At 35.4% G+C, this 17,412-nt stretch overlaps 1 protein-coding gene and 1 non-coding gene across 3 annotated transcripts in view; both read left to right on the forward strand.

Annotated features, from left to right (window-relative positions):
- Positions 1-7,084: 7,084 nt before the first annotated feature.
- Trnag-acc (transfer RNA glycine (anticodon ACC)) lies at positions 7,085-7,156 on the forward strand. Its single transcript has one exon. It is a non-coding gene; the product is annotated as a tRNA-Gly (tRNA).
- Positions 7,157-8,161: 1,005 nt separating this feature from the next.
- LOC134745941 (fibronectin type III domain-containing protein 5) overlaps positions 8,162-17,412 on the forward strand; it is a 146,109-nt gene continuing 136,858 nt past the window's right edge. For both annotated transcript variants that reach the window (XM_063680082.1, XM_063680083.1), the window contains exon 1: positions 8,162-8,596. The gene's annotated coding sequence lies outside the window, so the exon portion shown is untranslated. The remainder of the gene's footprint in view (positions 8,597-17,412) is intronic.

Consider the following 17,412-nt stretch of genomic DNA (forward strand, 5'->3'; position numbering starts at 1 on the left):
GACACTAAGTTTTTTCTTTCACTTGATGCATGTTTTCCCTTCTTGGCTTCCGTCTCTTCTCTATTTTTATAAAGTACATTTTATTAGGCAAGAGTTACATCTAGATTAGTTCAGTCTTAAAAGTATAGAAAACAAAACAGACAAATTGAGACTGAATGAATGAATGAACGAATGAATATTTATTTGTATCAAAAGTTTTTACCTGATTTAAGGATGACTTATGAATGAATGAATGAATGAAAGAAAGAATGAATGATTGAATGATTGAATGATTGAACGAATGAATGAATGAATGATCGTTTATTTGCATTAAACAAGCGTGTATATATTATATACATAGGTGTTGAATATTTTATTACTGGACGATTCTTGTTTTGCCATGTCTGGCGTACAAATATAACTACTTACTAACTATCTCATCATGCTAGAACGGTTGGAGTCTGGGCCTAGGCGTCCGACAATTCGTTTCCTATGACGGGTGATCGGTAATCCCGTGATGCTTTCTATATAAAACAAAAATTAGTCAGATGCCTCGGCCCGGGTCCAGATCGTTATAGCGCTTCATCCTTAAGACAAAGTAAAGTTTGAATCTTCTTCAAAAGCCATTGTTTCTTTTCTGTAAGCTCGTGGCCATTGTGATTGAGCACGTGGCCATTGTGCCAGTTAACAGATTAAGATCTTTGGCGTAAAAATCATTTGAGAAGATTCAAACTATAAATAGAATGAAATTAGAAGTGTGTATTGTAATTTTGTGTATTCCAGCAAAGATAGATATAACTCCGTAATAGATGGATACAGTCTAAGGAAAAAACGTGCCTCGAAAATCACGAAAATTTGATTCTCGATCAGATGGCGCCACTAGTTTTGGCCTACTCTCGTATAGAGGGCGTTGACTGTTTCGTTTGTTATTTATAATTTTAACGCATAACAGTGAAAGAACATGGGTCAAAATCATATAAAAATAATTAATGCAAATAAAAAAATCATTCATCCATATTTAAATACATTTTAACGTATTTTTATAAATCTTCATTTTTAGTTTTAAAGTATGTCGATAGATGGCAGTAAATTTACAGTGGTTACAAAATTGGCTATGACAGTACCGCTCTATCTTATTATATCCTTATTGATTCCAGTGTAGCGTATAAACTAGTAAGCCGATATTTTAATTGTTTTTTATTTATTTTTCAGTCGCGCATAACCAATGAACAGTAAGAGCCATGGGATCTCTCAATGTGCCTAAATAAAACTTTTTATACTATCATCTTTGTGTATTATTTTTTTCAGTATTGGGTTACCATTCGAAAAAATGGAATGTTTGACAAAAGCCCAGATATCACTTAAAATCCTGACCTTTCTCTAACATCCCAAAAGAGCGCCCATTAAATTCCTAATACCAAAACCTTTCCTGCGTAACCTTTCCTTTTGTCTGCCCAACTTAAAACTTTTATCTACCTTGTAGTGGTTAGTAAAAGTTTCTAAAAAAGCCTGACCCTCGCCAAGTCCCCCGCAATCCTCACAATTGACAGAATAAAGGATGACTCACGTTAGACCGGGCGGAGCTTCCGGCGCTTACTTTTCTATGACATGACAGGTGATCACGTGATGCTTTCCATAGAAAACGAAGCGCCGGAAGCTCCGGCCCGGTCACGGCCTGGTCTAACGTGAGTCATCCTTAATCTGATGTCTCAGGAAATCCTGACGTATGGTAACCCTATCTAAGTAGGCTTAGTACGAGTAGGTATCTTTTGGGTGAAAATGAAGAGCACCATTTGAATTTCATGAACTGAAATTATAAAAAATAAGGTCTCAAATTCCTTGCTTCATAGATGTTTTATTTACAAAATGTTTTATTCAACTTCCAAATTCGTTTTCAATGAACACACCGCTTCCAAAACCGAACCAACACAAACGTGGAAGGAAATAATGGAATTTATTATGAAACCCGATATCACAGGAAACACATTGTTAACCAGAAATAGCTCTTACATCCTTGTAACAAAGATTACAAAAGGTCAGTTAACAATATCGACAATGGTAGTATTGCCTTGACCCAATGTATTGGGTTTTTCTTGGTAGCGGCTAATTACCTACAGTAGGTTTAATTCGAAGGCAGAATGGGCATAAGTGGTATCGATTGGGTAATAGTAAATTATTGGCATTAGGACTTTTAATGGTGGACTGAAACAGGAATAAAGTGTATTAAAAATCAAGTTGGCAAGTTCTTCGAGGTCCGCAAATATCAAATGGTGTGAACATAAATAGGGGACTTCATCAAAATACATATCAAATTTCAGAACTGTTCTAGAGATTTCAAGCTTTTTCCTAGTTCGATTGTGCTATATGGATTATGGAATGACACATTATGAAGTTAGTTTGAAAATGTATAAAATGAGTTTTTTAACCTTTTGGACGCCAATGACCGCACCGTACGCACCGTAGGTTCAACGCCAAAGACCGATTAATCGGTCATAGATACGACTCTCAAAACTTCAAGAAAAGAGCGTACTTCCATCTTAAAAGCCGGCAACGCACTTTCAACCCCTCTGGTGTTGCAGGTGTCCATGGGCGACGGTGATTACTTACCTTCAGGTGATTCGTCTGCTCGTTTGTCTCCTACATACATACATACATACATACATACATACATACATATAATCACGCCTATTTCCCGGAGGGGTAGGCAGAGACCACGGATTTCCACTTGCTACGATCCTGACATACCTCTTTCGCTTCCTTCACTTTCATAACATTCCTCATACACGCTCGCCGGTTTAGGGTGCTCTTGACCTGGCCTTTCTTCAGGATCTCCTACATATGTAATAAAAAAATAAGACACGCCATTCTAACATTATGTGTCTGCGAAAATACATAATAACAAGATAATAAATACTTAGAGCAAACAATAAAATAATGTTAAAAAGACAAAACCCAACTCCATAGACGTTACTAAGAATAACACGAGCAATAAACAGAAATTACGAACAAATGTTATTTTGATCTCTCATGCTCGTAAAGTTCGACTTTAAGTCGTGCGTAGACGACATAAAGTTGCTTTTTATGTTCTAGAGCATAAAGTAAAATCATCTATTACGACCCTTATTGACTTAGCAATAAAGTTCAAAATCTGCCATACAAACTGCTAGCCCTGCCATCAGCGCGCCCCCGACAGGCCCGAGTACAATTTTCTTTAGTTTTGAATAACTACGGTAAACTAACCTAAAATATTGGATATTTTTGTATGTATATTTTACTCACAATCGAAGTGAAAAGCAGTGTATATAAATCCGGTACAAATGTCCATTTTTATCCTCGACGAAATATATTGGCAATGAAAATTGTTAAAAATAAAAATGTACTGTGAAAATAAAACTCCCTAGAGCCGAAATCACTTTCAACCCGCTTTATAGATAAACAATGACCCACTTCAAGAGCATAAGAAATGAAAAGTAAATTAATAGACAAGCATCAAGATTAATAGCTAGCTTTATTAAGTATAGGACTCGCCTCTGTTGCTCTTGTAACAAATGGGGGTTGGTGATCTCCTGACCCGCCTTGCAACATACATGAGACAGTGTAATTTATACCGCAATTACATGAAATTGTAAATTGATCGCTGTCCACAAGTTACATGAACACTCATTTAAGAATACTAGTATAAGGTACAATGGGGCTGGCATAATCATGTAACTGGTTTAAGTCCCTAAATAATAAATAGAAAAAAAAAAAAGTTACATGAACATTCTCATAGGGGCAGGAGGATTAATCTATGGATATTTTCAATTTAAGAGTCCCGTTCTCCATACAAACGTAGTTACGGTCTCATTTAAAAAAAAACTAGCTAGATTGTTCTGAAACTTTGTACTTACAATAGGATAAGGAATATCTAGGTCTGTAATTAGTTTATGTAGCTTCAGATACAATAGTAAAAAATACAGCGAATTTAGGTTTTTTATACAAAACTTGTTTTTGCTCTATTTCGTTTGTTATATATACTAAGGCTATATAAACTAATTACAGACCTAGATATAACTCATGTCATTGTATGTGCAAAGTTTCATTACAATCGTTAGTCCGAACAAGTCCGTTTGTATGGGAAGGTGAAATTCGGCGAAGCTCTTAAGAGTCAGTTCTTATGTAATGATTTTTACAGTACCGTAAACTGGGGTTACTTTAATAATTGGGGCATCATTGATCATCGATTTTTAAACTATGGGGAATTCGTTTGTGAACGCATCAATATTACCCCGCGAATCAAAGTAACCCCAGTTTACCGGTACTGTAAAAACAATTACATAAGAACTGACTATTAAGAGTCCCCGGCAAGCTCGGCCGAATTTCACCTTCACATACAAACGGACTTTCGTATCATCCTAAATAAAACTTTCTTTGAATTTCGCAGTTGCATTTACAACCTTTGTTTTCAAACAGCGTACCGCAAATACTATGTAATCCGTCTTCCTCAATCAACAAATTGCCGCGGAATATAAACATGGATCCCGTTGCAGCAGTAAATTTATTGTACATTATCGCAAACAAACCGACGCCCGTGTAAACATAGCTTTATTGAGTGACTTGCGTAAACGTTATTCTTTTCTATTAATATGCGTTTAGAGCTGCGGTTTTTTCACTCATGTGAATGTGACTGATTGGTAATCAAAAAACATGGCTACGTTTGTAAATTTGTCAGTTTATTGACGGACTAATCAACGTCAAGTCAATCAAACTATGAAACTTCCCAAACCTAAAATTTTTCACGAATTTTACGATGACAGATAGACCCTAATTTGGTAATATCCCAATTTGTTCAGGCGGCGAGTATACCTATACTATTTATCCAAATCTACTTAATGTAACCATTAAATTATAGTATGAATCTTCTGGCATGCACTCAGACACGATGGCACACAATGGCCGACCGCTCGCACAAAAAAAAACAATGGCTTTTCTTTAACAGATTACGGTTTTAGGCGTAAAAATTATTTGAGAAAATTCATACTATACTACCTCTAACGGTCAACCTCAATGTACAGCTATTAATTAAACTTTTACATTTAAGGCAACAACCCTACTTTTCAATTTGCTCATACGACACTGCTGACCTATTCAAAATAGGTTATACCCACAACGAAGCTAGAAACAAACTAAACACCATGCAAAATTAATCACCCTTGCGCTTACTTGCCGTTCAGTAACGCACAGCGCACATGGCGCACATACATTCTTAGTTCCTAAACAACCTAAGTTCGGTACACAAGTTAAATATGTTTGTAGCATTTCACATTAGATTGGTGTAAATGGGACGAGGCCGTGTCTATGTCAACGAACACGCTACGTGAAGCGTAAATAATAATTGAATATTTCAGCCCTTGGACGAAGGCTTCATGTGACGTAGGCTTTCCATTTTTGAGTTTGGTAATTTAAATCTCTTTATTTACATACAAGATATATACAGTGGTACTACGTAAACGAAATTAATAACTAGTTTGGTTGTGACATAAAATAGAAAATCATGAATCGAATGTTGACTTTGGATCCAAAAAATTTTTGGTTCGACTTGATTCAAGGTGGTTCTTTCCGTGATAGTAGTATTTCGAATATTTATGAAAGATTGCGGTTCAAATGAAGAATTTAGTACAAAAACGTGCACGGATTAAAAACTATATCTACCTATGGACAAAAGGAAATCCTTTAGTAGACAATAGGGATATAACGACTAGTCGGGAAAGCTACTATCCGGCCACATTATTTGTCATCGGCGATTACTCGACGACTAATTGGCAAAAAAGGCCAATCAGTCGCCTATTATTACACTCAACACACACTAACATTCAAGGAAGAAAATAGGCTGCTAGTGGCCGAGAGAAAGATCCTCCGTAAGATACTGGGCCCCAAAAAAAGACCGGATGGAAGCTGGACAGTCCTTAGGAACCATGAGATTGAAGACCTAGTGTGTGAACCTAATACCATGGGAGAGACTAAAGCTGAGACTCCGTTTGTTGGGCCATCTTGAGAGAATGGATGAAGATCTGAACGTGAAAAGAGCATACCTGGGCCGCCCAGCAGGAAGATGTCCTATCGGACGCCCCAGGTATCGCTGGTGCGACATGGTGGAGGCGGATCTGCATGAACTTCGAGTCACCAATTGGCGAGAGGTCGTGCAGGACCGAGAAAATTGGCACTGTCTTGTGTCGGAGGCCAAGTCTCATTTTGGGTCGCCGAGCCAACGGAGTATTATTAAGGGTGCCTGCTATTTCACCGAAACATTTAAAACCAAATTTCATAATTTATTTGCGATTCCCATGAAACAATGAGAATGTGGACGTGTCTCCAAATATCTGGTGTACTAGGATTTAGTCGATATGGTATCAGTTTTGGTATTGGTTACTTTCGATAGAGAAATCTACGTCAACAATCATTAAAAGAAACGGTTCGCAGATTTTATTTCATAATACGATCTTCCAGTATTATTTTGACAATAATTGGAAATGATCCACGATGGTTCGGCCGTCAGCTTGCTTAAGCCAATGCCCTCCGAAATCGGGCCCAAGGACTTGATTCAACAAAGTCCCACAGTATTGACCTACTGAATAGTATGGGGTTGAGTATCCAAGGAATTTTTTCGTTAAAACGACAAGATATGCAAAAAAAAAGATAGTTCTTGATAGAAGTCAAACCATGAATGTGTCAAAAAATACTGTCGAATATATGATGGAGGGTATACAACAAAACTTACGACAGGAGCGGAGAGAAATGGAAAATAATGAATTTACTAATAAACTATATTTTTTAACAAATTTCCAATTAATTATAGAAAAACAAATATTGATTCAGCCCGTTTCGGTACCATTAATAGGCCTTAGTTTTACATTTTTATATCAAGAAACAAAATCTATTTTCTCAGCTACGAACCATCGCAACGGCCATAGATAAATCTAGAGGAAATCATAGACTAATAAAAAAGTATAATTCTTCAACAGTCTGGACTTTTGTCAAGGTGTTCAATTTTTTAATACGGCAACCCTACATAAAGGTGCCTCCCTAAAGGCCCATGTGGTGAAAATATTTGCTGTCCTTGTGTGAGGTCTTGGTAGCTCAGATGGCAGAGCAATGGGCTACCGATCCAGTGTCGTGAGTTCAAGTCTCACCCAAGACAGTGAATTATTACACTTTTAAATTTATTCTTAACCCTGCATGCTACATACTTCAGAAGATACTGTTGTATCTAGTGTCAAAAGCTGCGAAAGTAACGAGGAATCTCGCTTATTGCTCCATTTCTAAAGCTTGTCGTGTTTCCAGATTAACATTTTGTCGAAAGTAAGATGTTGCTAGTTTTGAATTCTTGAGCAAAAAGTAATCCATTGTTTCCATCTTATTGTCTGCGAGGCCGTTGTTCTTCTCTTTTTTGAATTTTTTTTTAATGCACTGAAACATGAAAAATGAAACATTGAATTAAGTACTTAGCTATGAAAATGATTAGGCGCGTCTATTAATTAAGAAATCGTGCTTTGTATATCTTTAAATCCATACTAATATTATAAATGCGAAAGTCTGTCTGTCTGTCTTTCTGTCTGTGTGTTCCCTCTTCACGCTTAATCCGCTGAATTGATTTAGATGAAATTTGGCATAGAGATGGGTTAAGTCCCTGAGAAGGACATAGGATAGTTTTTATCCCGAAAATCATCCCTTAAGAAAGTAAAAAGCGGGATGGAATTGAGATAGTTAATGAAGTGCCTGATAATTTGGGTGCATAATATGCTCAAATTGATTGATTGCTATGAGAATTTTTCCAGGCGCTATACTTACTTTAGCTGCTGTTACTAAGTCCACGCAGACGAAGTCGCGGGCAAAAGCTAGTCGTAATTAAATAAACAAACATTATGAAGAAAAATATGATGAAAAACCTTTTTACTGCCGCATTATTTTTGACATACGGCGTGGCGGTGTTATAATGTTTCTACACTTACAGAAATATCTCTTTTTTTTAACATATTACAGAATGGCAGGTACTTTTGACGTGTAGTCTGTTAATGTTGCCTATTAATACAAGTATACACACATCGCTGGTGAAATATATTTTTCACATAATGTAAGTCTACATTAGGAAATCAAGCTAGCAGCTTCCTAAGTTAAAGCTCGAGACTATTGTTCCATGAGTTTACTTACGATTACCTGAATTGAGCACTAACAACGTATAACTGACCTATTTTACACTTTAACCAGTCGCAATATGGTTGAAGAATGTTCAGTTAATTGTGTCGACGAGACAAGTAGACTCGCCTCACTTGTTCAGGAAATTTCAGTCTCTCGCTGTGTGTCGTGGCGAGCGTGCGTGTCGCCCTCCCGTGTCCGCGTCGTGAATAATTTAAAACCCGACCGATATTCTTAAGGTTACAGCCTATTTCCACCCGAAAACCTATTATACTTAAAAATTATACTTTAATTAACTTGTGATTGTGTAGTGGAAACTTATGGGCTACTAATGTGTGTAAGCGTGCGTCGTTCGCCTGTCGATTCGGTGTGTTAAGTAAGTTTTTTGAAGTGTTCGCGAGTGGGTTCTTGTGGGTGAGCACCCTGGTATTTAGTCCGTGGAAAGGTAAGTTAATTTTAATAGGCTTGGTTGTATTTGTGAACTTTACAGGTGGAGGGCCCATTAATTGTAATGAGGGAGTAACGATTTTCGGAAAGTTGTGTTTTATCATATACACAATTGATAACCTACATTTGAAGTCAATTTATTAGGTTGGGATCATTGCTTTAGTCTATTTATAATTTAAGTAGGCACTTACGTAAATCGATAAATGATTTTTATTTTTTACACCGTAACTTAACTTTGAGATAAGATAAAATGCATTTATTCGTGACAATCACAAAACATGTACAGAAAACAAGAGCAGAGAAATAAGACAGGTGCGCATCACGAGATGGACCCAATTCAGCATAATGCTAGCCTTAAGCCAGCCGCTGGTCTTCCGAAAGGCCCATTCGGTGATGCCACGTGTTATCTGATAACACATAAAGGTTTTAACTGAAAACACAATAATGTCCAATATAGATTAAGGAAGTCCATCGAAATGTGAAAATACAAGAAAATTTGTTTTACTATTAGTAAAATGGTTTTCCGACTCAAAATGTTAAGAAAAACAATATGACAGCGTGTTGCTATAATAACCACCGATATCTTGAATATAACGTATTTAAAAAAAAGCTTTCGTCATAAAATTCGAATAAATACAAAACCGTTTTATATCCAGAAGATCTTTAAGTTTCATAATCATAATTTTATTATTTGCAAGAACACAGTCACAATAAAAGATCTTAAAAATACAATAGTTCCTCATATTAAACCTGCATGCAGGTGTGCAAATTATACATGCGATGTGCTGCTAAGCATCACTTATTTTTACGTACTTAAAACGTAGGAGTGGGCTTAAAAACTGTAAGCAAAAAACTACATCAGAATTTCGTAATCGCCTTATCCGTTCATAAGTTATCATGGACTAGGCAGTCAAACAACAATAAAAAACAAATTGAAACCTTAGATAGGTATAATAATCCAAATCATTATAAGACAGTAAAAGTACATAGCATTCCTATATCATAATAAAATCACGCGTAATCGAGTATCCCTATCGAATAAAATAGGTTCTTTATCTTTTAGGCCTCTTACAACCTGTGAGTTACAGGGAACAAAAGTAGAAAATGGAACAGTAGAAATACTTAATGGAATGAGGCTTTACTTTGCGGAAAATCCATATTAATTAAAACAAAAATCTCGCGATATTTCGCGGATTAGCAAAGTAATATTTTTGTTTTAATTAGTGGAAATACTGTATCTTACCTTCAATCACAGTCTTGTAAGGCCGCTCCAAATCCGCGAGGGTTAATACGGAATATAATTATATTTAGATTAATTCCGTGTAATTGAAGACTACAAGGCCATTTAGCAACCGTTAGTCTCGTTAAGCAAATTGAAGGTAAATAATGTATGGAAATGTAATTTCTCGTAATTGCGAGTTAAATCACGTGATTTTTCGTATGCAAAGTCCGATCTACTTTTACTTATCGATTAGCGTCAGTGTTTAACGTGTTTTTAAATAAATTATGTTTAACGATTGTCATTTTGGCAACACCCACGCCGATATAGATTTTTGCATTGCGAAATGCTGCACGGTTTTTGATAATAGCTATTGAATAAAATGAAAAAGAGATGATGATGATAATGATAACAAACGTGTCAGGTTGACAGAATAGACGGCGCTGTACTGCATCATATATCAAATAAATATGCTTTCTGGTCACTGGATTATCAAACGTCAATTTTCGACAGCCAAAGTCACCGCATTAATGTCCGGAGCCGCACATTCGTAGCACCAATTTGTATAAAACTTAACATGTTATGGAATCAATGAATCTTTGTTTTTAAGGGCCTTTGGCAAAACGCATAAATAATTATTATTAACTTCTTATTCTTCTTAGTCGTAGACTCTTCTTGTCAGAGTAGTCGTGGTCATTGAGGTCGTTGTATGGCCTTTTTACAAGCTTTTACTTAACTTGCAATGTACCTACGTAAGTATTATCAAAGAGGATATAATATTATAGAGCGGTACTGTCATAGTAAATTTAGTAACCACAGTAAATTCACTGCCATCTATCGACACACTTTAAAACTAAAAATGAAGATTTATAAAAATACGATAAAATGTATTTAAATATGGATAAATGTTTTTTTTTTATTTGCATTAATTATTTTTATGATTTTGACCCATGTTCTTTCACTGATACCTATGCGTTAAAATTGTTAAATAACAAACGAAACCGTCAACGCCCTCTATACGAGAGTAGGCCAAAGGTACTGGCCCCATCTGATCGAGAGTCAAGTTTTCGTGATTTTCGAGGCACGTTTTTTCCTTAGACGGTATCCGTCTATTACGGAGTTATATCTATATTTGGTATTATGTATGTTAACTATGTATGTACGGATCAAATCTTGCAAGTAAAATTTGACCCACTTCCCGGTTTCCGATGAAGCTGAAAATTTGCATACATATGTAAGTCGGGTGACAATGCAATATTATGGTACCATCGAGCTGATCTGATGATGGAGACATGAGGTGGCCAAGGAACTGTGATAAAACAACGCAACCTGTTTTGGGGTTTTAAAAATTGTCTCGATGAGTATTAGTTGCTCGTTGAAAGTAAAGTACAGTCAGCGATAAAAGCTTGTACTAAAAATTTAATTTTTGCCAAAAACTTATTTATTGTTTCCCGCCATGCTTCTCTATTGCTTTCCGCACGCGCAGATTTACGGGTGACCCGGTGAGAACCTTCCCTTGGTCGGTTCATCGCATTGAGGGGAGTGGGTCTTGTACCATCCACTCTGCCCTGAACAACAAGTCTTTCCATGACGTCGTCTTCCTTGCGCGTAACGTGACCGAAGTAGCTTAGGATGCGAGTGAACTATTGCTTACAAATTTTCTCTACACTTACTCAGGGTTACACACAGGGTTAGTCGAAACGATCAAAGTAGCTTAGGTAGCGCTTGAAGCCCACTAAAGTTGCGGGCAAATGCTATTTACTTATTATATACTTTTAGTTACCAACTTCCTACAAATAAACACGAGTGAGTGTAGAGAAAAGTCAATTCAATAGGAAGTCTTGGAGAATATATATATTAGTGCAGCGCTGAGTCCACGATGTCCGCAGCATCCTTTTCCAGCACCACATTTTCGAAGCATCAATTATTATTTATTATTTAATTTATTTATTATAATCAAATGTTAAAAAATACAATTTAACAAAGCTCCACAAAACTGTAATTAGTTTGACTGTGGAGTTAAGTATCAATCTCTTTTTACACTAAGTTATATAATCATTAAGTAGGTAACATTCAGCACAATTTGGAGTTACTTAATCTAATAGTTACATGAAAATATAGTTTAAGTAAGTAGGTATATCCAGGATACTCTATAAGGAAGACAATCGCTTATAGCGCATCAAGGAGATATATTTTTAAGCGATTTATAAACTATTTTTTTTGGGTTCCAAGACTGTCACCGGGCAAAGTGTTAAGTAAATAGGGTATACGTTTGCTAAGTGTCCTATCACCGTAGTAATTTGACACTCTTAGTTACTACATATTTACCTGCGGAAAGTGCCCTGGTGTTATGACTATGATTAGCTAATTCTAGATGTTCTTGGCTGCCATGGTTATTTCGAGCTAACATATATTTAAGTTTTGATGACACTGGTAAAATTTTAGGTAGAAAACGGATTTGAAGTAATTCTAATTTGTCTATATTAGTTTTAAACGCGAGGCCATAGCAGTCAAGACCATAGCTAATTATTGAATCTACTAAAGAATTATAAATACATTTTAATGTGCTTATAGGAACTTTAAAACTGAGGTGATAAAGTTAACATAACAGAATCCTTAGCTTATTACAAATGAAATCTACATGGTTCGTCAACCAATGGTTTCGTTCACTCTCTCATAAACGCTGTCCACGTTTCAGCACTATATTATGATCATTAATTATATTATATATTAACGAAGAGCCTACATACCTACCTATTTTACCTAACTACCTACCTATACCTATTTTATTAATTTGGGTTTCTCCAGATTTTCTGAGAACCTTAAAATAGAGGCGATTAAATAAACCAATATCAAACATTATAGGGTATGTTTATCTCTTACGTTCTCTTGAATTTTGTAAAACAATTAGAAATTCATTATTTTTAGTTAGTCAAAATACTACAAAAAGGAGAAATATTTCATTTCACTGCCGTCGTTTCAAAAATTCCTATACATGTGTTAGTAGAGATATTTAAAATAAAAGTTTATACTTACCTAAATACCTAGGTCAGATATAAAAAAAGAAAGCTGATAAATCAAAATGTTCTCAAGTAATTGGTAAGCCAATAATATTCCCAATCTCCAATAACTCTTACTCTAGGCCGATTCTAATTTTCAAACTGGAAATGGTTAACATCTTGTTTTGATACAGCCTTGAGTTATGTCGACTGGCATCTCGCGCACACCAATAAGTGCAAGCGAGGTGCCTGAAGAGACGACTCCTGGTGGCCAAACATGAAATTAGCATGTCACTGTGTGACAAGGTAGCTTGGCTCACTTACTACTGTGAACTGTAACATCCTATGTATACCCTATCTTTCGCAAATAAATTACTTATGACTTATGACTTCTGACTTAAAGTCTAATAATTATTTAAGAACTAACTAAACGTAAAATACAGTTGCAATTAAGTTAGTTACAAATAAACGACGAACTGTGATGTGTTTAATGTACTTTCGCAGCCTTAATGAATAAACATAAATCTAAAATAAATTTAAATTTAAATTGGCTAATAAAGAATTCAATCACAAATAACCTTCGTTTATTTCCATGGAATAAAGCTAGAAGTCACAAATGGGGTCCCTTAAACAGGGATTGCTTTTATTGTGATCGGAGCGTCGGGCGTGACACCGTGACAGCCAATAAATGTTTGTCAGAACTGAATGGGATGTCTCAATATTTTTTCTGTGACTTTTAATAGGTACAATACACATATAGGTAATTTTTGCTCACCAACATGAAAAGAAACATGACATACAAATTAAGCACATAACTTAAACTATGGTAGACAACATGCGGTCTTCTGGCTGAAGAACGATCTCTTTCAGACAACCTAAGGACAACCTTACTTAAAGTAGACGTCAAAAGTCTTGTATATATAAGAAACTGTTATTAATTTCGTTTACGTAGTACCACTGTATATATCTTGTATGTAAATAAAGAGTTTACAGTACATATGGTGCTACTTTTTCGCACTAGTGCGGGAATGAGCACTTTTCGTGCATATGTCGAAAGTTTAAAGGGCCATATGTACTGTAAAACGTTGTACGATACACGTGCGAAAAGGTAATTTGCAACTCGTGTCGATTCGCCGTTAAACGCAAGTTTGGCGAAACTTGTATAAGTTTAAAATGTGTTATACTTTTTTGAAAATAAATTAAAAAAAAATAAAAACACTCCCTGCGGTCGTGTTTTAATTTATCGCCACTCGTTTAGAATTTCCTCTTTTCCGCACTTGTATCGTAAATAACTATTTCAGTTTAGAAACTGTTGACATGATTTTAAATTCTGAATTCTTGTCTTTATACTATTTTTACGTCTATTAGTGATTTCTTACATTTCATTCGCGACTCTCTGAATAGCAAGACATATTTACCTACGGTCTAATGCTCAAGATATAAAAATATAAACATTGTAGTCGATGTTATTGATATTTTAAGGAGTCATATCACAAGCTATCATAATCATATACAAGTCAATATAAGTCCAGTGAAACTAACCGTGAATCATTTAAAACTCTAATTATAATGACATAATATTGTCTTCGATTACCGCGATAGTTACTCATAAAATAAAACTATGAAAACGGATTATATCGCGTATATTGAATTTATAATACATCCCGACGTTTCGAACCCTTTACAGCGTTCGTGGTCAACGAGTGACTGAGGAAAAACTACAAAGTGCAAAAATACCCACATACTAAAAATAAAGCAACCATAATAGACTATAAACTTTAAGGCTGGTTGTACATGCAAAATCGGTTCATAAGGCTAGTTATACACTACAACTATTTTCAAGTATAGATATATATATACGCGATAAAAACTACGCCGGCTCCAACACTACACCTCGAACCCGAGAAGATTTAAGGGTAATGACATAATATTGTCTTCGGTTACCGCGATAGTTACTCATGAAATAAAACTATGAAAACGGATTATATCGCGTATATTGAATTTATAATACATCCCGACGTTTCGAACCCTTCAAATAATTTTAATAATTTTTATAAATTCAATATACGCGATATAATCCGTTTTCATAGTTTTATTTCATGGGTAATGACATAGTTGAATACAGCCTCAGGTAAACCTCAAGACTTAAAGACTGTATTCTGGAGCCAGTTAAGAGCACTTCGATAAGTTCAAGTGAGTTTCGTAACTTGAGCGTGTTTCGCAACTCTTGTTGCATATTAATATTCCTTTAGAAAAGCTTTTTTTTTTTTTTTTTTTTTTTTTTTTATTATAAACTGATCGGCGATTGGCCCTAGTCACACCTGATGGAAAGTGAAGACAGGGCCTAAGATGGAGCTCACCGGTTCAGTAACAGCCTATTCACTCTTGTTTTAAAGAGACCGAGGTCATATTGATCAGGGAATACAGATGGCGGGAGCGCATTCCATTCCTTAGCCGTCCGTACCAAAAAGGAGGAGGCAAAACGTTTCGTCCGAACGAATGGAATGTGGACCACGAACGGGTGCATACGCTCCCCGCGCCTGGATGTCCGATGATGGAAAGGGGAAGGTGGGATCAGGTCGTGCAGTTCCTGTGCGCACTCCCCGAAATGTTTATGTAATTTTACAGTAAAGCTAACTACTTATAATATAATTGTTTGTTGTACATAATTAATATGTTAACAATATATTGAAATTCAATGATCTTTTCACCACATTAGCTCGTAAAAGAGCCTCTCTTCTTCTAATTCTTATAATAAACCTGGTCTCCAGGATACAATATGGACATCGATTTAGCATTACTATTATAATATCTAGACATATCATCATTATTTTTAACAGCTGATTGTTTGTATTCCTTAACTGTCACAGCTTTAGGTCTGAGTTTGTTAAAGTTTACTGGTATCCCACTTCTGACACCATGTTATAATGGTGGAAAGAAAGACGAACTGCACTTTATATAATTTATTCTAATTAAATATTTGTGGAGCACAATCCAGACACTTGTACAGCGACGCCATCTTGGGTGGAAGAGAGAGTTGCCACAGATAACACTAAATGTCAAAACTAAACTAGTGATGTTATTACGAACCTAACATCTTCAATCTTCAAAAACTGATGAGAAAGTTGCATTTAATCCACAAGAGTGGAAAAGTAATTTGATGGAAATTTTGAATTGTTTCCTTTACTGGTTGGAGAATTTACTTTTAAGTGATGATTTGGAATAATAAATATTTAATAACGTCCATTTGGATTTGATGTATAATTTTTTTACGGTTAGTATTTAATTGGTGAAAAATGTTGTGTTTCTCTGTGTAGCAAAGTTTGTTTAACCCTCGTGCCTTGAAACCCTCGCAACACTCAAGATTCCATTGAACCACTTGCTACGCTCGTAAAATGTTTAAATCTTTCGCTTCCTCGTATGTCAATATTAGCACGAGGGGTTAACCTCAACTAAAATCAATAACTTTGCCCCCTTGTAAACAAATAACTATGTATTACCATTCTTTGACGTGTTCCTAAAAAAAACTTAATTGCATATTACTAACAATCTAAATATTTCCTTATGCAAATACGCACAAATACTTTCTATAAGAAGCACCCTTTGCATATTCGATAATCTTCGACATGAAAAAGCAATATACATCAAGCACCGATAAAAGACCTGCCAGCAACTCCACCTGGGTTGCTATTCTGTACACATCATAGTTCAAAACCTATTTATAATCATAACCTGATCTATGATAACTGCGAGTTACGAAAGACCACAATATACTGGTTTTTATATTGAATTTCTGCGCTCAAATTACCACGGTATTACCGACTTCAATATTGCAAAATCATCATTTCCCCTTCATAGCGCAACTCACATTTACAAGTCAAAGTTCAGTGTTTACTTCTTGTTTACGTCTAACTTTCTACAGCTCGTATGTTTCAAACTTTGCAATAACGAAGTCCGTCTTATGTTATTTAGTTTAAAGTTTATATTTGGAAACAAAGTGAGCTAAGATACGTGGTAAGGTAAGTGATACGATAACTGACTTTGATTCGTGACATGGAAACGTATAATCTGATGTAAGAGTTCATGGAGGTTAAGGGTTAAATGATATTGGAAAAGCTGTTTTATTTTATGGAGTCGAGGAAATTTTTGCACATTTATGCGATAAGCTGATGATTCACGACGGGACTTAATCGCGTAAAATAAACGTTTAAGTTAATTAAACAAGACCAAATTCAATTCAATTCAATTCAATGGTTTATTGATAAAATACACATTTTACACGTCAAATTTACAAAGGTGCATATACAGTTTTATATTATTAAAACATTAATACACATTTTGCTATCAATTAGCTATACATATTAAAAAATTAAATATTTTTTATATTATATATTACATGTCCATTTATTATTTAATCATTGAATACTTAACATTGGCCTTATCGTCTGTTGCAGACGATTTATGGTAGGTACTAAAAAACTCATGAATCGAGTACAAAGCGTCTATTTCAAGTTTTGCTTTTATTTGTCGTACAAATGAATTATAGCTAGAAGCCTGTTTAATTTCCGGAGATATTGTATTGTAAACCTTAGTACC

This window comes from Cydia strobilella, chromosome 12 (genome assembly GCF_947568885.1).
Source record: "Cydia strobilella chromosome 12, ilCydStro3.1, whole genome shotgun sequence".
Classification (NCBI taxonomy): Eukaryota; Metazoa; Arthropoda; class Insecta; order Lepidoptera; family Tortricidae; genus Cydia; species Cydia strobilella.